The following is a 23,875-nucleotide window of genomic DNA, read 5'->3' as shown; positions in this document are numbered from 1 at the left end:
TTCCTTCATTGTTATAATTATTGCCTAACTGGAGGCCTGGAGTCTGAGACACCAACAGAGGATGCAGTAGGAGTATCTGTGAGAGAAGGAACAGTGAATCCAAAGGCCCAGTGTTGCCTCCCATTAGAATGCAAGCTCTGTGAAGGAAGAGATTTTGGTCTGTATGGTTTATTGCTATTTCCTCAGTGTTATCCAATACCTAGCAATACCTCAAAATTATTTATGTAAATGAGTTTTCAGTTTTACTATATCATACAGAGACCTTGCAGATTTCTGGCATAGTATTCTTTATATAATTATAAAAATTTGCAATATTAGTTTTGTTACTGTTACTTCCCTTTGCCTTAGCTATCTTTTTTTTTTTTTTTACTTCCACCTTTTAGTTATGCTTTACATTTTTTTTTAAGATTTATTTATTTATTTATTTATACAAGCACTGGGTACAGTCAGAAGAACGGGAGGGTGAGAGAATTCACCAGAGCCAGAGCAGGGAGCAGAGGAGGCAGAAGGACCGAAGTATACTGCTGAGGGGAGCAGCAGGCAGCAGGAGAGGTCTGTGCGCCATGTGGGACCCTCCTCTGGTGGCCAGGGAGCAGCCGGGGATTGAACCGGCACCTCAGAGGCCGTGGGCAGCTTCGCAACCCAGCGCTCAACCACTGCGCCACTGGGGAGGCCCCTGCTTTACATTTCTAAGACACTTCCATCAACTTTTTTTTTACTTTATAAATGGAAGTAGTAGGGAGTGAGAGGATATGTTGTGATCCAAATTGTCTTGCAATTTATTCATAAGTGTGCATGGATATTCAGATTTCTATTATTAAAACATAGGCAAAAGTACAAAAATTTAATCCTCATGAACATTTTTCCATGAACATTCACTATGTCATTTCTTAGGAAATATTTTTCAATCTAGTCATGATGTGTATTTTTATTTTGAATTTTCTTAACTTTAAAATAATAAAAATATATTGGTAATAGCTTAAACTTAATTTTTCATTTGCCTTTGATAAATAGTATTTTTAACAGCATAAATCATTTATTGGAGTCATATACGTGTCATCTTTTCCTTTGATAATGAAAGGTGACTATTTTCTAAATGGAAGCACTTTCTCTCTTCCATTTTTTAATAAGGAAAATTATAGTAAGACTCAAGCATTTATTTCAAATCTTCTTCCCAGCCAATTCAGAGTAGTCTAATACTCTCTTTCTGGAAGGCACAGTGTGTGGATGAACACAAACACTCAGGTTAGACTTCCCTGCTGCCCTGTGGGATGCCTGTAGCTGCTGGGAACAGCTTGAATTAGAGAGTCCTTCCTTTTGGCCACCGCTTGTTTCTGTCACTCCTCTGAATCCATCTATTTTTCTGGGTTTTCTACCACTTTGGTGGATGGCTAACATTAAATTTTATGCTATCCCAAACCTTTATTTTCTGAGAGATATCCAGAATCTACATTTCAGTGTTTATAATATTATCTTGAACCCCATAAAAACACCAGAAATGAAGTTTGGATACCAGGAATCATAAAACCTGACGTCATTTCTTACAGAGAGAAAATTCTGGTGAGTAAAGTAATAGCTTAGTAATAGTTAAAGATTAAGTCTCCAGTAATTAAAAGTCTTTTTCCTAGTTGTTACTTGGTTTTAAATAAGTTAATTCACTTGAGCCATAAATTGCTACTTTAACTGGCTTATTTAGCCTGTGCCAGGTTTATCCTGTCCCATCCTTCACCACACACAAACACACACACATATGCACACGCGTACAACATCTGGCTTAAATTTAGATCCTTGGGGAAAAACAGGAGAAAGAAAAAGGTGTTGCTTATAAATTTAGCTTTTCATAAGTTTTTAAGGTAAAATGTTTATAAGAATTGATCTACATAGGGTTCAGCTTTTTGCTTAAATCGTATATTACTAAAAAAAAATCTCTGGACTATTATATTGAAACTTTGCTTTTATTTTCTAATGCTATTAAAGAGGAATTACTATTAAATTCTTGTTGGATTCTAGAGAAAAGACATTGAAAAAGTATTAGAAAAGCTCATGTTTTAAGAGAAAGACATACAAGGAATCCAAATAGGAAAAGAAGAAGTCAAACTATCACTATTTGCAGATGATATAATAATATACATAGAGAACCCCAAAAACTCCACAGAAAAACTAATTCAACTCATCAATCAGTTCAGTAAAGTGGCAGGATACAAAATCAACATGCAAAAGTCAGTAGCCTTCCTATACACAAGCAATAAATCTGAAGAAGAAATCAAAAAAACCATCCCTTTTATTATCAAAACAAAAAAAATCAAATACTTGGGAATAAATCTAACAAAAGAGGTAAAGGACCTACACAAAGAAAACTATAAAACACTGTTAAAAGAAATAGAAGACACAAAGAAATGGAAAGACATCCCCTGCTCACGGATTGGAAGAATAAACATTATTAAAATGGCCATCCTACCAAAAGCAATATACAAATTCAGTGCTATACCAATCAAAATTTCAATGTCATTCTTCAAAGAAATAGAACAATTATTGATGAAATTCATATGCAATCACCAAAAACCCTGAATAGCCAAAGCTCTCCTGGAAAAAAAAAAAAAGAAGGGAATGGAGGCATCACACTCCCAGACTTCAAACTATACTACAAAGCCATAATCATCAAAACTGCATGGTATTGGAACAAGAACAGACACACAGACCAATGGAATCAAATAGAAAATCCAGAAAAAACCCCACAGATTTATGGTCAACTAATCTTTGACAAAGGAGCAAAGACTATGCATTGGAGCAAAGAAAGTATGTTCAATAAATGGTGCTGGGAAAACTGGGTCGCTACATGCAAAAGAATGAAGCTTGACCACTACCTCACACCATACACAAAAATCAACTCGAAATGGATTAAAGAACTAGACATAAGACCTGAAACCATAAAATACATGGAAGGAAATATAAGCGAAACACTACGTGATATGCACATCAAAGACATCTTTATAGACACATCACCCAAAGCAGTGATAGTGAAGGCAAAGATAAACAGCTGGGACTACATCAAATTAAAGAGCTTCTGCACAGCAAAAGAGACAATAACAAAAACAAAGAGAAACCCCACCGACTGCGAGAACATTTTTTCACACAACACTAATGATAAAGGACTGATCACAAAAATTTGCAAAGAGCTGATGAGACTCAACAAAAACAAGGAAAATAATCCAGTCAAAAAATGGGAAGAAGAGCTAAAAAGAAACTTCTCTGAAGAAATGCAAATGGCCAATAGGCATATGAAAAAATGTTCAACATCACTTGTAATCAGGGAAATGTAAATCAAAACTACCATGAGATACCATCTTACACCAGTGAGAATGACACATATTAAAAAAACTAACAACAACAAATGTTGGCGAGGTTGTGGAGAAAAAGGAACTCTCCTGCACTGTTGGTGGGAGTGCAAACTGGTCCAACCACTATGGAGAGCTATGTGGAGATTTCTCGAACTACTAAACATAGAGCTTCCATATGATCCAGCAATTGCACTCCTAGGTATTTACCCAAAGGACACAAGAAACATCAATTCCAAAGAGCACCTGCACCCCTATGTTCATAGCAGCACTGTTTACAATAGCTAAGCTTTGGAAACAACCAAATGCCCAACGATAGATGACTGGATCAAGAAGATGTGGTACATATACACCATGGACTATTACTCAGCATTCAATAAAGATAAACACATGCTATTTGCAGCAACATGGATGGCGCTGGAAGGGATCATGCTCAGCGAAATAAGCCAGAAAGAAAAAGAAAAATACCGGATGGTTTCAGTCATAGCAGGAATCTAGAAAACTTAAATAAGGGACCAGGAAAATGAATAACTATAAGAAAGTGAAAATCAAAATCAACAAAAAACTATGAACCAGAGACACTGTATGTGGGGTGGGGGGCGGGGAGGGGAGGGATTGGGGTCAAAATAAGGGGATTGCAATTGTATGGGGAATATAAAAATAAAATTTTTTTTTTAAAAAAGAAAAGCTCATGTTTTATACTGGGAGAAATACTATAATTATACATAGCAGCTTCATTTGTTGTTGGATTATCATAACCTCTTCAAGTATGGACTAGTAGGAAAAACTATTTGTTTTGCATCAGTAATATTAATAATCAGACTAAAAAGTTTCCTGGACCCAATTGCATTGGGGGTTGGGGAAATTTTTCCATGCCACCAAGCAATTGTTGGACACCAGCTAGATCCAAATGTAGGGAAAATGGATTAGCTCAGGCCCTCTTCTGTCCTCCTGCTGCTGGAATCTATGGCTGGCACCTGAAGTCTTGCTTTCCTCCCAGGTTTCTTTACCCACATGTGAAGATGTGTTGTGGAGGGCGCTTGGGAGCATTAGCTCTGGGCATGTGCACCTGTGATTGCGTACACCAGGGCCAAGAAGCCAGAGTGCAGACTCCTGGGCTGAGGAGTGAGATAAAAAGGGCTCCTCAGCTCTGTGTTCACGTGGCATCACTCTGGGGCTAAGGGGTTCAGTTGCTGCCTCCCTGCCTGGTCTGCCTATTTCTAGTCTCCGGATACAGTATTCAATGTATGTTAGAGATATCAAAGGCCCCAAATTCTCTTTTTGTCTGTGAGAATTAACAATAAACCTCCCCAGCCTGGGATGGTTGCACAACACCAAGAATTCAACTTAGCTCAATTCTGAATTTGTCTACTTGGATATAATCAGAGTCTCCAGGAAAAAGGCTTCATCTCCCAAGACAACTCTTCAAATACCAATTACAAGGCCAGGTTGTAACCTATGCTTTGAATAACTGGCTACCGGTTGGAGGGTTCCATGAGCCATTCTCCTTAGACTTTCAGTGCTCGTTAAAATCCCAGGTATTACCTGTGCTTCTGTCTGACTAGCTATAAATCAGAGTTCCATGACACCTTCAGGTTTGATAAATTTGCTGGAGTGGCTTGCAGAATTTCAGAAACCTGTTTGTGCAGTTGATTATTAATTACAAGAGGTATAACTCAGGAACAGCCAATTGAAAGAGATGGAAGGGCAAGTTATGGGGAAAGGACTTTGAACTTCCATATCCTCTCCAGGTGTACCATTCTCCCAAATCTTCATCAGTTCACCAGCCTGGAAGTTTTTCCAACCCTGTCTGTACAGGCAGGAAGGGCACAGAGCAGGATCTCTATGATCCGAGCAGACAGGTGAAGAAGAGAGTCCTGGAGCCCTTGGTGTGTAAAGGCCCTGGGGTCCTGGGGCGGGAGGTGAGGGCAGGAGGCTTGCAGGCTTCCCAGCCTCCAGCAATTCTTCACTCTTTCTGGGCTCTCTGGCGTTCTCATTCTTCTCTCATTCTCTCTGCTCGTTTCTTCCACCACTGCTATTCTTGCTCTCTTCTTCTCTCCAGCTGGTTTCAGTCCCATGACACTGCCCATCAAAGCCCAGTCTTAGCCCAGGTGTACCCACCTATGTATGCCCAAACCCCTCTCCAGGTGCCTGCCATCAGGCATGCATTCAGGACCGCAAGGATCCATCATCTATCCTGATGGCAGGAGGGCAGAAAAGCCTGATAAACATTTAACTTACATTGTCCTTTGATGTTTTTGTGGATACTTCATTACATAGGCACTGTTGATAAATTCATTGGCTGTTAGTGGTTAATTCAGCTCCGCCCCTCTACTTAGATGTCAGGTAAGTTGAGGAGGGAATGAAAGTGCAACTTTCTAATTTTGTGGATTCCTTGTAACCACCCCTCATCTTGAGGCACTTTGAAAACCTCACCTCATTAATATAACAAGGGACACCTTTATGACTTTCAACTTTTAGGAAATTCCAAGACTTTTGGGAGCTGTGAATCAAGAACTGGATGAGGACGAAATATATATACAAAATATATTCTGGTCATCTAAATGGCCAAATATTCTTGTAACTCCCAATAGCACAAACACATCTACAGCTGAACATTTTTTCAGAGGGATTCTTTTTATGGCTTGGCTTTTACTAGACTGAGAAATACTTCATTCTACAAATAGTGTTGAAAATTGACAGTATGTAATAGCTAAGGCAAAATTTAGGATTAATACTTTTAAATGATATAAAGTCTTGTTGCTGCATGTTCCCTAATACTTTTGATCAGAGTAATAAATAATAAAAATTACTGAGCCTTTACTATTGTGTGAAATTTACCTGCTCTTTATAACAACTGTGTGTGGTAGGCAGACATGATATTCAAAAGTTTTAACAGCATGTGAAGGCATGGGTTTTGGCCCTTTTGAATGGATTCCGGACACGGACTTAGAGCAGATTGCTCAGGTCTCTACTATTCAACACTTCAGATTTTTAATTTTTTAAATGCAGTGTTTTAGGAAGGTATTTGTTTTAGCTCTATTAACATAAAAAGCTGAGGCTTACATGGAGGTTAAATAGCGAGACTGGTTTTCAAACACAGATTTTTATGGCTCCAATATTCTTAGTCACCATTGCATATTATATATGTCATGATATTATACATATTCCTTAGTGGTATTTCTCACTCATTTGCTATGAACAGTTTTTAATCTGTTCCTGTGCTTTATTTCTCTGTGTTCCACATGAGTTAAATCTTCCATTATTTGTCTTTCTCTTTTTGACTTATTTTGGTTAGCATAATCTCCTCCAGTTCTACCCATGTTGTCACCAATGGCAAGATTTCATCTATTTTTATAGTTGTGAAGTATTCCATTGTGTATTTATATCATAGCTTCTGAGTCCACTAAGAACTCTTCTTCTATTGTTGGACACTTAAGTTGTTTCAGTAACTTGTCTGTTGTAAATAGTGCTATACAGAACATTGGAGTAGTATTTTGGCATTGTTCTGATAGATACTTATGAGTGGATGTAATCCATTTTTAATATTTTGAGAACCCTCCATTCTACATTCCATTCTACTTACAGTGAATGAGGGTTCCTTTTTCTCCACATGATCATCAACACTTGCTTCTGATCTTTTTAATATAGGCCATTCTCATGGTTGTCAGGTGGGATTTCATAATGGTTTTGATTTGCGTTCCCTAAAGATTATTGATGATGAATGTTTTTTATGTGTCTGTTGGCCATCTGTATGTCCTCTTTTGAGAAATGTCTATCTAGGTCTTCTGCCTATTTTTTGATTGGGTTATTTGTTTTTTTTTATTTTGGGGGGAGCGGGGTTGCATGAATTCTTTGTAGGTCTTGGATATTAGTCCCTTGTCAAATATGAAATTTTATTTAACCATCTGTTTTAATATTCTCTTCTAAGTTAGTTAGATCTTTTGTGGAACAGGCTAATGAACGAATGACTGAATATATCTGATATTAATAGCTTGAAATATTGTTCAACAGAGTGGATTAAAATTATTAATTCAGTCATCACTGATACTCTTTGTTTCTAGAAGTTTTACGAATCCCAAATAAACCTGTGATACTCATTTTTGAAAATGTATTCAACCAACTGATTGTGTATGTGGGACAAAAGTGTTCTTGTTTTTGAGTGCAGATATAGAAGAACTTGAACTGAGTTTTTGTTGATATTACTCTCCTTTTACAGCTTTTTGACTAATTGTTTTAAGGTTAAACTTTCCTAAAGTTTGATGAAACAATTTTTTTCTTCTTTCAGCATATAGTTTTGGATTCCAGCACCCATTTTTGTAAGTCTGTATCTACCCTTAATATACTGTAGTGGATTCTATATGTGAAGCAGGGGTGTCAAAAAATAGTAACTAAGTTTTATTTGGGTGGATGAGCTGCAGGCCTGCTGGTAGATCAACTGAGAGTGACTGCTGTGAGCAGATGCCCTGGCAAATTGAAGGCACAATGACACAATGATTGCCAGCCTAGTGCTGACTCAGTGGTTCATTCTGTATTCTAAGCACCTTCGGCCTTTCAATGGCATCAAGATTTTCTCAGTGTGTTTTCCATTCCACACCTTGATGTGGTTAAATTCTAAAACTGCCAACAGATGTGTGGGTATGGACTCAGTTTCTCTTTCTTCACATGCTATATTTGTATTATAGCTCCCATGTCTGTGCTATCTATCAAAGCTTTCTTGCTCACATGGATTTTGGTTGTATAACTCGATGGCAAACTCTTTCAGAACCAATGTAGAGTTACTGTGTCCAGACTTTTGTTCAAGTTAAACAATAAAACATTTGTTGGATAACTGAACAAACCAGTGTTAGAATTATTTTGACATGCCTGTCCTTGCCTTCTTCAACTCTTCTTAACTTGAAGTTTGCAGATTCCTAATCCTGTTCTGCTATTAGATGCAGGTATGTCAGTGAAATCAGATCACAGACCCAGGGGAATTAGAGAAGACTTTGTGTGTGTGGGACCTGGGGTAAGTCCCAGGCACCTGCATGTCCAGTGAACTGAATCTTCCAGTAGTCCCACTATATTCATCCAATCTTGTGCGACTGTTTCTCTCTATGGAATGCTATCCCCTCTGGCCTGGCTGGTGTCCTCACCATCTACATGGTATATGGGAAGGCCAGTTTAATTTAGCAGACCAAAGAGCAGGATTAGTGTTCTCCAGAGAAAGAGGACCAACATGATGCATACACTGAAGACTGGAGTAGGGCAAAAAGCCTGGCCTTCCCAAACAAGATGAAACTGGGACTGAAACTTGGACTGAAACTAGAACATGACCTTTCTGGGTCACTGCTTAATGTATGTGTATATATAGATGTAGTGATAGATATAAAATTTTATATATATATATATATATATATATATATATATATATATAAAACAACGTGTAAGTGCACATTCACACACAGCCTATTTTTTTTTTCTGGAGAATCTTGATCAATCCAGCATCCTAAAATCCATTCTATCCTAGCCGTTTCTCTTCTTTTTCTTTCCTTTGCCTGTTGCTTTCCAGTATGTGGCTGGGACATCTAGAGCTCAGAGAAGAAGTCATCACTCTGTCCAAGATAATCATTTCATTTGTGACTGAGTTGGCAAGTTGAGGTATTAGTGGGGTGGGGAGAGAGGGCTATAGGGGTGACTCATATTTTGGCCTGCTGAACACCCGGCATTGCTTTAAAATTGAATAGAAATGCCAGGAGATTGCACATGTTTTTGAGACTAAGTTTTACCATTTATCACCGTGTTTAAACCATCAGCTATAACAGAGATATATAGGGGGTATTTGATGTGTGATAGAGGCCTCTGGAAAGAGAGACATTTCTATTTGATGATTATTGAGAATAAAGATTGGATTACGTGAAAGAACAAACTTCTAACATGTGAAAAAAGTAAAGTTTCCATTTGTCAAGGACACAGCGTTCTGACAGCAGTGTTCTCTCTGGTGAGTGAGAGCTGGCTCTGACTGACGTTTTCACAAGATGGGATTCTCTCACTATCAGTCACATTCTAAAAGTTTGAAGTTTTTACAAACTTTAAAAAGAATTCATGACAATACAGTGCATTCAATTTTCAATTTATTTTTTAAAAATCATACAAAAGAAGAAGCAATACCCATCACATTAAAGGAAGTTAAAACTGGATTTTAGAAAATGAGATGTGATGTTTAGATGTCACGTCTAGATATGAGACATGCCGTGGAGAATATGGGTAATTAGTTGCATAACTAAGCATGAGAATGACTTTTTCTCTCAATTTCCCCCCCTGACTTTGTATTGGATAGTTTGAGAGTAAATTTTTGTTTTATTTATAATTTTTATCTTTACTTCTTATTGTCTAAAGAGCTGTTATTGAGATAAGGAAAAGAGATACATGCATTTGTCATTCAACACACATTAACGATCATCACAAAAGAACCGTGGGATAAATTTTATGAACAATAAAAAATATGGAGGACACAGTTTATCAGTTCAGTTGTTCAGCTCTTAGTGCCACAGGGGAAAACTTATAGGAATTTATTTAAATAATTACCAGGTGAAGGACCTAACAAAGAAAATTATAAAACATTGTTAATAGAAATAGAAGAAGACACAAAGAAATGCAAAGATATCCCCTGCTCATGGATTGGAAGAATTAACATTAAAATGGCCATCCTACCAAAAGCAATTTGCAGATTCAACACTATTCCAATAAAAATCTCAGTGACGTTCTCAAAGAAATAGAACAAATATTGATGAAATTCACATGGAGCCACAAAAAACGTCAAATAGCCGAAGCTCTCCTGACTAAAACATAGGAGAATGGAGGTATCACAAGCCCAGACTTCAAACTATACTAAAAGCCATAATAATTAAAAAAAATCTGGTAATGGAACAAAAACAGACACACAGACCAATGGAACTGAATAGAAAGCCCAGAAATAAAGCCGCTCATATATAGACAACTAATCTTTGACATAGGAACAAAGAATATGCAATGGAACAAGGATAGTCTGTTCAATAAATGGTGCTGGGAAAACTGGACTACCATAAGCAAAAAGTAAAACTAGACCACTATCTCATAAAATGCACAAAAATCAACTCAAACTGGATAAAAGAACTGAACATAAGAGCTGAAACCATAAAATATAGAAGAAATATAGAAGAAAATATGGGTAAAACACTACAAGACATACATCTCAGTAACATCTTCAAAGACCCATCCCCCAACGCAAAGAAAGTGAAGGAAAAGATAAACACCTGGGATTACATCAAACTAAAAAGCTTCTGTATAGCAAAAGGGACATTAACCAAACAAAGAGAAACCCTACTGATAGGGAGAAAATTTTTGATCTCCATATAACTGATAAGGGACTGATCACAAATATATACAAGAACTCACATATGACTCAACAAAACAAAGTAAACAATCCAGTCAAAAAATGGGCAGAAGGACTTAAAAGGCACTTCTCCACAAAGGAAATGCAAATGGCCAACAGGCATATGAAAAAATGTTCAACATCCCTCATAATCAGGGAAATGTGAATCAAAACCACAATGAGATACCACCTTACACCAGTAAGAATGGCACATTTAAAAAAACTAGCAATAAGAAATGTTGGCAAGGATGTGGTGAAAAAGGAACTCTCCTACACTGCTGGTGGGAGTGCACACTGGACCAACCACTAAGAAAAGCTGTATGGAGTTTCCTCAGTCTACTAAAAATGGAGCCATACGACCCAGCAATTCCACTCCTTGGAATCTACCCAAAGGACACAAAAACATTGATTCAAAACAAAACCTATACCCCTATGTTTATTGCAGCACTATTTATTATAGGCAAGACTTGGAAAGAACACAAATGCCCCAAAATAGATGACTGGATCAAAAAGATGTGGAATGGAAGACACAATGGAATACTATTCAGCAACCAAAATAAATAAACTAATGCCATTTGCAGCACCATGGATGGAGCTAGAATGGATTATGCTCAGTGAAATAAGTCAGAAGGAAAAAGAAAAATATTGGATGGTTTCATTTATAGCAGGAATATAGGGAAACCAAACAAGGCATCAGGGGAAAAAATAACAATAAAAAACACAACACAACAAAACAAACAGGCAACTATAAATCAGAGACATTCTGCAGGGGAAGGGGAGGGAGAGGGATCAAAACAAGGGCAGGAAGAGCACAAGGGACTACGGTGATGGTGCACAGGTGAATTGGTGGTGGGAATTCTATGGGGACTACACCTGAGAAATGAAAGCAAATATTGTAAAATGAACAATAATGTTAAGATATAAATAAATATTAAATAATTACCAGATATTTATTATATGTTATAGTCCTATATATGTGTATATATGTATGTATACTACAGTATACATATTGTATACTGTGTTCAATGTGTGGATGATGAGAGAAATGCAATGCAGGAAAAAATGCTATTAAAACTACTAAAACATAAGGCTTTTTCTTTTGTGGTCTCAGCTTGTCATGGTGTTGCTCATTATTTAATATTCTCAGTAAACACATTAAAATGTTAAATTAGTGATTGAACTTAGTTTATGAATTTTATTTTTCAAGTTTCCATTGTGTAAGTATCAGAGCTTTTGATTTGTGTGCAGAGTCACCAAAATTAGACAATTAGTGTTTTGTTGCTTGTCTGAGGGTGCCTCTAGCTGGCCAGAGAGACAAATTCAAGACACAATGAATAAGATTGGAAGAAAGAAGAGAGAATACTCATGCATAGAGCTGGCTGTGGGGGTACTCAGTGTATAAGTTTACTGACCCTCATTCACACTCATGGGTCCTCCTTCATGATTTGGGGTTTTTGTACTTTTGTTTGGGACTGATGAATACTGGGATTCATCCTCCCATTAGTTAAGGGACCTGTGTGAGTGCCCCAGTAGGGATTGGGGCTGAAACAGCTGAGACAGGGTCCCCCATGGATGGATGACTCCAAAACATCTTAAACCACTGTGATGGGATGTGTTTATTACCTGGGTGAGGGTGGGTATGAGGCTTTCCCTGGTCCAGACAAGTCTCACCTGCAGGGTTAAATGGCAGTCTTCAGGGTCTGTGTCTGACCCCAGCTCTACCTATGCTCAGGACCACGCCCCTTCTTAGTCAAAGAGTGGCTAAAGGGGTAAGGCCTAGGAGGGGGCTGGCTGGGGTCTTGGAGAGAGGAGTAGGTGGTCAGATATTTGTTCCAGGGAGGCCCACCCCAAGGAAGTAGAATTGCACAGGGGCCAGAGATTTTAAGCCCTTGGTCCATGCTCCCTTATCCCACTGGACCTCATGTACAAAATACAAACTCCAAAATAAAGTGATTAAGGTCACACTGGTTGCACACCCAAGAAGCCAGACCTGCTCTGGAGCTCAGCTCGTTCCTGTTGTTTGTACAACTGTGATGACTACATCTTTCAGGAAAGAATAATTTCCTTTTTGTGCTGAGTGAAAGAAACAGTGAGCTTAGCAATTATTTCCCTTTCCCTCTTCAAGCTTTTTTTTTTTTTCTTTTTACTTGAATTGCAGGTCAAGAGACTACATGTTAAATGTTTTTAAAGGCTGATTGTCTCTACTTTTCCAAGGATGGTCTCAACTTCCTTCATGGTGGTTTCAGATTTCCTTTGGATTTGGATGCTGGTGTTTTGAAGCCTCACTCCAGCAAAGTTCATGTGAAAATTGTGGAGAAGTCTTGAATGTGGCCAAGAAATCAAGATGACTCCTTATAAATGCTCAGCCACAAAAGGGCTTGGACAACCCTGTGTGTCCAACTGCAGAGAGCAGGGGAGTCTTGGCAATGAGCCATTTTCAGTCATTTTCAGTGAGGCAGCATGGCTGGGAGAGAAGGTCAAGGAGCTCAGGAGTTGCATAGAAATGGGATTGAGTTCTTCTTTGTGATTTAACCCCTTAATGTTTTTGTGCCTCCTGTGCCAAATGGGGATCATAGCCTTGCCTTTTCTCATGGAGTTCTTGTGAAAGTTAGCTGAATATACATACAGGATGTTTATGGTGCTCAAGGCATAGTCAGTTCTCAATAGCTATAAACTTTTTGAATTGCAAGAATAAACCAAAAAAGGGACCAAGGCAGTTTTTCCCCACAAACTATTGTCTGTTTTTGGCACCCTGCCCTGGGGCTTCAGTGACTTTAGGTGTTTCTTTTTAATTAATTAATTAATATGTTTTTTACATCATTTTTCATTTTTGTACAGTGTATTCATTTTCATCTCGGTGATAGTCCCCAGGAAATTCCCACCACCCATTCACCCATGAACCATTACCATGGTCCCTTGTGCTCTTCCCACCCTTGTTTTTATCCTACTCCCTTCTCCCCCAACCCCATAGTTATGTCTCTGGTATGATGCATTCATTCCCTCCCATGCAATAAACTTGGTTTTACTTTTACCTCGTTGAATGCTGTATACCTTGTGGCCCCATGCTTAGGGACATTGAAAAAAGGCTACAGGGTAGGTTAAATTTGTCTCTTAGTTGGACTTTAGGTATCTATCAGATATTGAAGTCAGATAAGTCAGAAAGACAAAGCCTCAAAGGAACAGATGGAAACCCAAAAATGATGGAGATGAAATGGAGAGAAAACTAAAGAATAAGGCTGTTTTCATGGATGGAACTGCAGGGGATGCTGCTGAATGAACTGTCAGGAGAATGATAAACACCAGATGATTTAACTCATGTTGACTAGAAAGAAACAAAGGAACAGACAAAACTAAACCAAATTTAACCTAGAAATGTCACCGTAGAGTTAAAGCTACTAGACAGGGTGGGGAGGGTGAGACAAAATGGGGAAGGGCCCAGTGGACTATGGTGGAGGACAGTGGGTGCTTTGGTGGTGGGCGCGATGTGTTGATATACATCTGAAGAGGTATGAACTTCTCTGAAATCATATACAGTGTTGTAAAACAATGTCACTTCAATTAAAAATATACCAAAAAATCAAAATGGGAAAAAAATGTAAAGAAGGAAAAAAAAAAGAATGAAAATGTTCTTAAGAACTAGCCTGCCACTCAAGATTTGAAGTTTCTTGAGGGTAGAGAATGAGACTACATGATTTCTGTATTTTAAATATCCTTATCATAATGCTTATGCACTTGAAAAGTTCGACAAATCTGTGGAAAAAGTATCAAGTAGTGATAGGCATCCAGGACTCTCCAAGGAGTGGCAGGAGCAGAACTCCAGGCAGGCCAGAGGGCAGGTGTGGGAATGGACAGCAAGTTTAAGAGGCTCCAGGGACCTCCCTGGTAGCACAGTAGGTTGAGCATCGTGCACTGTGAAGCTGTTTGCAGCCTCTGCAGCACGGGTTCGATCCCAGCTGGCTGCAGAGAAACCCACATGGCACAGCAGACCTCTCCTGTCTTGCCCGCTGCTCCCCTCAGCAGTGTATTTCAGTCAGTCTGCCTGTTCTGCTCCCTGCTCTGTCTCTGGTGAATCCTCTCACCCCCCACCAAGCATCTGGCCTGTACCCTGATTCTTGTATAAATAAATAAATCTTTACAAAAAAAAAGTTTAAGAGGCTCCCCACTTACCTTTGTCTTCTGAATGAAGCAGAAAAAGTGAAGCACTTTACAGTTTGGATTGTATCTTATGTTCACCATAGCTCTGTGATCTTGGCAAATAATTTGTGCTCTCATTTTCCTCACTTCTCCCCTGTATGTCAGACTCCCCTCATCTTGGTTTCACTTTCCCTGGTTATAGTAACCTGAGGTCAACCATGGTCCAAATATACTGCACATGTTATTAAAGAGCAACGCTGCATACATGCAACTTTTATTATAGTATATTGTGATAATTCTTCTATTGTTGTTAATCACTTATTGTGCCTATTTATAAATTTCATCATAGGTATGCATGCCTTGGAAAGAACATAGTATAAACAGGGTTAGGTACTATTTACAATTTCAGATATCCTCTGGGGGTCTTAGATTGTATCCCCATAGATAAGGGGTGACTGCTCTGTAATGAAGATGAAAACAAGCACCTGCTGGTTTTAATGTGTGCATAAAAGAGCCTGTGATGGGCTCTTTTCTGCCTCCTTTCAGCTGTTGCCTTCTGTCTACCTCCCAGAATTTCCATTCTCTCACAGAGTTAAAATATTAGTGCTAAAAAAAGTGCCACTGTTGGTCTTGGATATTGTGAAAGAATGTAGAAGGATTATTGCAAAACTTTTTGCTTTGAAAGAAAAACAATAAGGACATTTGTTTTTCTGGTGGTAGGACTAGCAGCAACAAACTCTGTACACAGAGAACAGCACTTTGTTTTATTAAACCCAGAGGTGAAGTGAAGACTTGGTAAGAGCACGAATTTTGTGGTCAGACTTGGTTTTGTTACATGTGCTTGCCATTCTCCAGACAAACTACTTAAGTTCTTTGTGCTTACATATCGCATGTGTAGTATACCAGCCCCATTCTCTCTTCATCTAGCCATTCATTCATTCTTTTTTTTTTTTAAGATTTATTTATCCATGCATACAAGAGCTGGGGTATAGGCCAGAGATGTGGGGTGGGGGTGGTGTGTGTGTGAGAGAGGATTCACCAGAAACAGAGCGGGGAACAGAAAAAGGTGAATTGACTGAAACACACTGCCAAGTGGAGCAGCAGACAAGACAGGAGAGGTCTGCCTTGCCATGTGGGTTGCTCCCTGGCTGGCCAGGGATTGATTTAGTGCTGCAGAGGCTGCGGATTGCTTCATAGTGCAGTGTTTAACCCCTTGTACCACCAGGGAGGCCCAATATCCATTCATTCTTAAGCAACTCCTCTAGCTGTGCCAGGTGCTGCATATCCGGTGACTCTGACAGTTGTGCAGTTGGCAGGACACACGAAAAGCTCACTGGCTTGGGCAGCATTGAGCCCTGAAGCCTGAGTAGGGGTCAAACAGTGCGGGAGGGGTTGAAGATTGTGAAAAGTAGACAATGAATGAAAGCCAAGAGACAGGCTTCAATACTGTTGCTGAGGTCGAGTTCTAGGGGAGAGGTTTGTAACTGGATAGATTCTGAAGGGCTTAGAAAACCACATTAGAAAATTCATTTTATTCTAAGGGTAATGATAGCATTTCCCAAACAGTACTTCCTAGTGAGGTCAGAGTCCAGTGGAATCCATAAGGCATTTTCTTCTTTCCATATGATTTACAATGCATATTAGCATCTGTTAATGCTCTTCAGGAAAAAATTGCTTCATGCTTGTATAACAGCTTTCCCAAATATAAATATTTGGGTGAGAAATTGGAAACCATTTTCATATTGTTAGTTGAGGACCAACATAGCCATATTTACATTTTTTTTTAAATTTTTTTTCCTAGTTTGTGGTTTCACAATTTATGGCCTTTCCATTTTCTTTTTTTTTTAATATTTATTTATACAAGAACTGGGATACAGGCTTCAGAGGGTGAGAGGAGGAGTGTGAGAGAATTCAACAGAGAGAGCAGGGAGCAGAACAGGCAGACTGATTGAAGTACACTGCTGAGGGGAGCAGCAGTTGAGACAGGACAGGTCTGCTGCGCCATGTGGGACCCTTGCCGGCCAGCCGGGATCGAACCTGTGCTGCAGAGGTGGAGAGCTTCACAGTGCTGCGCTCAACCCGCTGTGCTACCAGGGAGGCCCCCTATTTACATTTTATAAAATGTAATAATATCTACCATGTATGAGGCTCCAGTTGCAGTTCAAAGCACTTGTATATTTCCTTTAAATGTATGATGTAGATATTAATATTTTTTGCATTGTAAAAGTAAGGAAACCAAACATAAAAGAATTAGACAATTTCCTAAGGTAATAGAAATAGTTATGTGTGGAAAGCCTTGAATGTGGACTTTTGCGATCTGACCTGGGAGCCCATACTCAACATATCAATCTGCCTGAGGCAATGGACTGGGGTCAAAAGACTGGAGGAAATGAAGAGGTTACTGCCATAATTCCAGTGAGATGGTGGCTGCTTGGACTTCACACATTGGTTTAAGATGATTAACTATTATAATAATATGATTAGAACAGCTAATATAGTTTTTATTATAATGTAAGCAGCCGACAAGTAGTTTTCCCATGTGTGTCTGGAAATTTGACATGTAAGAGGTGCATATTCTGACTAGTGGGGAAGGGAGGGTGCATAAAATTTTCTAGGTTTACCGTCACAAAGTACCATCCCCTGCATGGATTAAACAACATACATTTATTGTTGTACACTGCTGGATGCTAGAAGTCTAAAATCACGATGTTGGCAGGAATGGTTCCTTCTGAGGGCTGTGAGTGAAGGTTCTATTTCAGGCCTCATTCCTTGGCTTGTAGTTGGTCATCTTCACATTTGCACTGTGTCCTCCCTGTGTATATGTTTGCTCTAAATGCTCCTTTTTTATAAGGACACCAATTATGTTGGATTATGGTCCACCCTGATGACCATGTTTTAACTTGATTATCTCTGTAAAGGTCCTATCACCAAAGAAGGTCACATTTGAAAGTACTAGGGTTTAGGAGCTCAACACATGCACTTTGGGCAGCACAATTCAACCCATTATAGGATTATTTAATACTGGCACCATGAAAACTGATTATCAAAATGGAGGAAAAAAACTGGATTTCCTCCTTCATGTAAGTAAAAAATCATTATCTAAATGATTAAAGACTCAAGTGTGGAAAGCAGAAATGTTAAAATGTTTATAAAATACATATTCAAGATTCCTCTGTAAAGACATAAAATATGACAGAAAAATGCTGAAATATAACAGAAAATTTAAGTATTTTAAATTTCATCACACTAAAACTAAGAGCTGCTTGTAAAAAGTGATGGCATAAAGAAAAGAAAAGGCAAGCTGTGATTTGGAAAAAAGATGTTTACAAAATATATAACTGCTAGAGGCTTAGTTTCTAGAACACATAAAGAATTAATAAGAACACAAGCAACTCAATAAAAAATCAGACAAGAGACAAACAGGTATTTCATAAAACAAGAAACGTCAGTGCAAAGGAAAATATAATTTAGGTCCATGATGTAACATCATTTTACAACCATCTCATTGATGGTAGTTAAGAAAACTAGATGACTTTAAGCATTGTCTCAAATGTTAGTGAAGAGGAATTCTTAGGCAGTATGAAGGAGTGAATTGATACAACATTTGTGCATTATCTTTCAATGTTGAACATCCTCATACCCTATGACCCAGTAATTTTATTTTTTTTATTCCTTTGTATTTATTACTCCCAGGTTGCAGCATTTTTAATTTTTATTTTATATATGTTTTACATTATTTTTCATTTTTGCACAATGTATGCATTTTCATCTTGGTTATAGTCCCCGTACAATCCCCACCCCCCCTTGTTTTGATCCTACTCCCTTCTTCCCCCTCCCCATCCCCCCCCCATAGTGTGTCTCTGGTTTATAATTGCTTCTTGATTTTGATTTTTGCTTTATTTAATTAGTCTTTTTTCCTGATCCCTTATTTAGGTTTTCTAAATTCCTTCTATTAGTGAGACCATCCAGTATTTTTCTTTTTCTTTCTGACTTATTTCACTGAGCATGATCCCTTCCAGCTCCATCTATGTTGCTGCAAATTGCATGAGTTTATCTTTTTTGATTATGGAGTTATATTCCATTGTCTATATTTTCCACATCTTCGTGATCCAGTCATCTATTTTTGGGCATTTGGGTTGAGCCAGTAATTTTATATTGGCTATATGCCTCCCCCCAAGAAAAGTTACTATATTAGAAGCCCATTCAGAGTAGAATATTTCCTAAGAACTAAAACTGGAAATAACCCCAAAGGTTATTGACAGAATAATATTTAAAAAATTTTGATATACAAAATTGAGGTATTCTAGAAGTTTACAAATGAATAAACTACTACTGCATACAATAATATGTATTCATCTAATCTTACATGAAAAAAGCAAATTGCAGAAGGTTGTTATAAAACAAGGAAAATTAAATAATATTGAATTCATCTTGATATTTATGTGATAAGCAATGCAAAATACAAGAGAATGATGATAAACACAATTCAGGATAGTGGTTATCTCTGGTATATCTCAGGGAGCTATGTAGAAGAATGGAATGGAGGCAGAAACAAAGATAGATGTAACTATGTTAATAATATCCTAATATAGTCCTTATAATGGAGTAAATTGCTCCCCCCCTCATAAAGATATGTCAATGTCCTAACACCTTGTATCTCAGAATGCAATTTTATTTGGAAATAGGATTGTTGCAAATGTAATTATTATTAGTTAAGATCAGTTCATACTGCAGTAGGGTGGACCCCAATCCAATGTGACTAGGATCCTTATGAGAAAATGACCAAGTGAGGACAGAGGCAAGGAGAGTGACAGGCGAAGAGGCAGGCAGAGACTGGAATGCTGCATTTACAAACAAGATAAGCTAAATATTGTCCCCAAGTCACCATAAGCTGGGAAAGGAATATGGAGCAGATCTCCCTCACAGTGCACCTAAGGGACTAACCCTGACAATGCCTTTTCTTGGGATTTATAGCCTCCAGACTATTTAAGGCAGGTAGTGTCTGTTTAAGTCACCCGGTTAGCAGTACTTTTTATAGTAGCACTAGGAAATTAATGCAGTCCTTAAATTGGGTAGCAGGTGCATGAATGTTAATTTTATGTATGTCTGCCATTCCACTTGAGGATGTTTTTCTATAGAAAACAAAAACTAACTCAAAAATACGCATGCACTTCCATTTCATTGCAGCATTATTTATAAGAGTCAAGATATGATGGGTCAATGGTAAAGGAAAATTTGGTATAAATGTATTGAAATATTATTCAGCCATAAAAAGGAATGAAGGCCTGCCATTTGCATTAACATGGACATGATGCTGAGTGAAATAAGTCAGACAGAGGAAGACAAATATTTCATATGAACTAATTTATATGTGGAATCTAAAAATAAAAAAAATACTTTAAACCCAAGCTATTAGATATAGAGAACAGATTGGTGATTGCCAAAGACAATGGGAAGGATTAGGTAGGTAAAATGGATGATGGTCAAAGTATAAATTTCCAGTTATAAAATATTAATAAATAAGTCATGAAGATGTACAAAAGAGTGCCGAGGGGTAGTTATTATATTGTATATTTGGAAGTTGTTTAAGAGTAGATTTTAAAAGTTCTCATTACAAGAAAAAAATTTTATAACTGATGATGGATGTTGACTAGTAGACTATTGTTCTGAACATTTTGCAATATATACAAATGTTGACGCATACACCTGAAACTAATGGTATATGTCAGTTATACCCCAATAATAAAGAGTAGTTTGTTGTTCATGCTCTCACACAAATTAGTAGCTTACTACTACTATTTTCATCTTGGTAAGAAGAGATATAGTTGTTTTATACTTTTTAATTGATACTTAGGTAAAATGTATCTTGCTTAAGGAATGGATTATTCTAAAATAGGAACTCCAAGAAAACATGCAAACCAGATAGTTTTTTTTTAAATTGGATTTTAGTGTTTTGAAAAATAAATGAATACTATTTTGAATATATTGTATAATGAATCTTTTGCTGTGACATTGCATTAATGAAGTTTTATTATTTTCCTAACCCTGTAGATTGAGCAGCTGATATTATAAAGTGCTTCAGTGAGAGCTGGAGCGTTTTCAAGATCTCAAACTATAAAGTGGACATGCTGATTGTAGCACTTACAATTTCCACATTTGATAAGTGAACAAGCACAGTCCTAGCTTAGGTTGGAGAAATGAAGAAAACTTCTGTAAGAATTCAGTTCAATGGGAAAGACATAATAAATAGTAGTACTAAAAAATTGCTTTATTACAGAGTTCTTATTTAGATACTGACCATCCAGATGTAATACTTTTCTACTAAGGAAAATATTTGATTAACCAAAAATATTCAATTTCTTGACACTACTCAAGTAACAGTTTGTTTTTCAAGTTATGACCATACCATTAAAAAAGAGAACAACAAAACCCTTAATGTCTACCATAGTGAAAAACTGCACGATCCTTCTTTTCTATAGTTAATGGCTAATTTATTTTATCTTGCTCTAACATTTTATGATCCTTTTCAATTTCTAGGAATTTAGAGGAACTTCAGATTTTAGAATGGGGAAAAGAGGCTTATTTCTGGGTAGCACTGGTTTTCCACATAGGTGGTGAAAATATTTTACTAAAAATAAAAAGATAAAAAATAGGTTCCTAATGATGTTTAGCTGGAAAAATGAGACACAATTAACAGGTACAGATGAATATTAACAAAACATGGTTATGGTATTAAAATGGTTCTATTGGGGCCTCCCCAGTGGCACAACAGTTGAGCGCTGGGCTGCGAAGATGCCCGCAGCCTCTGCAGCGCCGGTTCAATCCCGGGCAAGGGTCCCACGTGGTGCGCAGACCTCTCCTGCCGCACGCTGCGCCCCTCAGCAGTGTATTTCGTCAGTCTGCCTGCTCTGCTCTTCCCTCTGGCTCTGGTGAATTCTCTCACCCTCCTGCGCGTCTGACTGTACCCAGTGCTTGTATAAATAAATAATTAAATCTTAAAAAAAAAGGTTCGATTTATAATTACAAATAAAGACTAACTTGATCATAACATGATTTCCATAAAATGCATTAGGTGCACATTTCTTTGGGGAAACATCAATAAAAATTCTCTTATCACTGGACTTTTAAAATTCATTAAAATGTTGCTGATCCCATATCTGCAGGGGTCCTTCAAGAATGTTTCTCATCCTTTTCTTCTCACATTCCTTAGAAAGCTACAAACACTGTTCAGTCCTCTAAATGACAGTAAACCCTAAGGCAGTGACTGTTTCCATTTACAACACGTGGCCTGAGTATCTGTTTTTGCCTCCCTGGCGATAGGGGCTATGAAATCTTTTCTCAAATACACCACCTCTTTCTATTTTATTTCTTTATCCCTGTTCAGTTGGATTTGGAATGAATTAAATCGGCAAACTACAATCTGTTTATCCAACACGCTGTCAAGACAGTTGTCTAGGTTTTCCTCAGCACTCCAGACTGCTACTTTGCAACATTAGAAATGGTGCCTTTAGTTTGAAAATAGGTTTATTTTTTCCAAATTATGTTGATCGAGGTAACATAGGTTTACATGTTTGTATATGCTCCGGGAGTTTTAAGTTCAAACTTTTCCGAATGTGCATTTTCACACCCTGCCCCCCCCACCAGTGCCCCAACAATCCTCCACGATGAAAATGAGTTTAAAAACACAACTTTCCCCCTAAGTGGTTGTCGGGTTGCTAAAAGGGTGCTTTCTGATGCTATTGGGGCCACAGCACACGAGCACTTTGCCCTCGTCTTTCCAGGTCCGACTGCGGGTTCAGGAAAAAGGGGGCGGAGAGGAGAGAGAAGAGAAAGGGGTGGAGGTCACCGCGCGCTCCATCCCGCCCAAGGCGTGCTAGCTCGGGAGGGATAGGAGTTGAGGAGCGCGCCCAGCAGGTTCAGCTCTGGGGGAGCGCGCGGAGGGAGAACGGCGAGACCCTACGGACCCGGGGCAGGCGCGCAGCTCTGCACGGGAGGAACCTGCTGCTGCTGCGGTGGCGGAGCAGAGCCGGGCGCGCCATGGCGCACCGGGTGCGCGCTCACTCTTCTGTGCCGAGAGCTCTGCCGGCGGCCCGGGATGCCAAGGTAACTACCCCTCCAACCGCAGGCTCTTACTGGGGCGTCGCGGGATGAGCTTTAACCACTCCAGCACCGGGACACCGGTGGCAGTTGCAGTCACCCGCGATAGAGGACACGGTAGTCTGCCCTTGGCGACACGTTGAGATCAGATACCCCAAGCTGGGGAGACCCTCAGAGAAGGGTGCTCGGCTTGACCTTTTCCGTTTCTGAGCTGAGCGCATTGGGGACCCGGTGCAAAGTGGTCTCTGGGAAGAGGGAGACTGGCAGAGAGAAAGATCCCTCGTTTCCTGGCGGCTACAAGTCAAGTCCCACTTCCAAGCCAATGCTGAACTTTAGCGCCCCCCCGGGGTGTGAGGGAAACTGGCCCCTCTGGCTTTTGAGCAATTGCACAAAGTTTTAGCAAGTTAGAAGGTTTGGGCAGGATGTTGCAAGCAGGGGCGTGGGGGCGGAGGGGTAGTTACCGGCGAAAGTGGAGCTGTGCGTAAGACTCGGAGGACGTGGCCGCCCTTGGGACGACTTGGGGCCAGAGGTGGAGGGAGGCGGGGTGGGAGTGGGGGAGCGTCTAGGGCCCATCCCAGGAAAGGGTGGCTCCAGAATTCCCAGCCTCCCGGAAAGCTGCTTGGGAAACGCCAATCGAATTAGCTCGGGGACTGGGTAACTGCAATCCTGGATCTCCAGTGTCTGTGACTCAGGCTTCAACACACTAGGGAAAGCGACAAATAAGTACTTCTTACTGGATGTTACTACCCCGAGGCTATGACTTCGTCAAGGGCATCTAAGCAGACGTGCAGAGACAGCAAGGTCTGCAGCCTGCTCTGTCACGGGCCAGGGTTTCTGCACAGGTGGAAGCTAAACCAGAAAATCTTCCTAGAGACTCACCTCTTTGCTTCTGCGGGTCACTGATGCATGCAGTTTG

General features: G+C 39.1%; 1 protein-coding gene across 3 annotated transcripts in view; it reads left to right on the top strand.

The window, feature by feature from the left end:
- Positions 1-23,875, top strand: part of PTGFR (prostaglandin F receptor) — a 264,047-nt gene that overhangs the window by 194,545 nt on the left and 45,627 nt on the right. For 2 of the 3 annotated variants that reach the window (XM_037498805.2, XM_054691271.1), the window contains exon 1: positions 22,886-22,965. The exons of the other annotated variant lie outside the window; for it this stretch is intronic. The gene's annotated coding sequence lies outside the window, so the exon portion shown is untranslated. Of the gene's footprint in view, positions 1-22,885; positions 22,966-23,875 lie in introns of those variants that run through there. 3 annotated transcript variants of the gene reach the window in all.

Source organism: Talpa occidentalis, unplaced genomic scaffold (genome assembly GCF_014898055.3).
Source record: "Talpa occidentalis isolate TD23 unplaced genomic scaffold, MPIMG_talOcc4v2.1 talOcc4.9, whole genome shotgun sequence".
Lineage (NCBI taxonomy): Eukaryota > Metazoa > Chordata > Mammalia > Eulipotyphla > Talpidae > Talpa > Talpa occidentalis.
The sequence above is the reverse complement of the archived record's forward strand: the minus strand, read 5'-3'. Positions and strand labels throughout refer to the sequence as shown.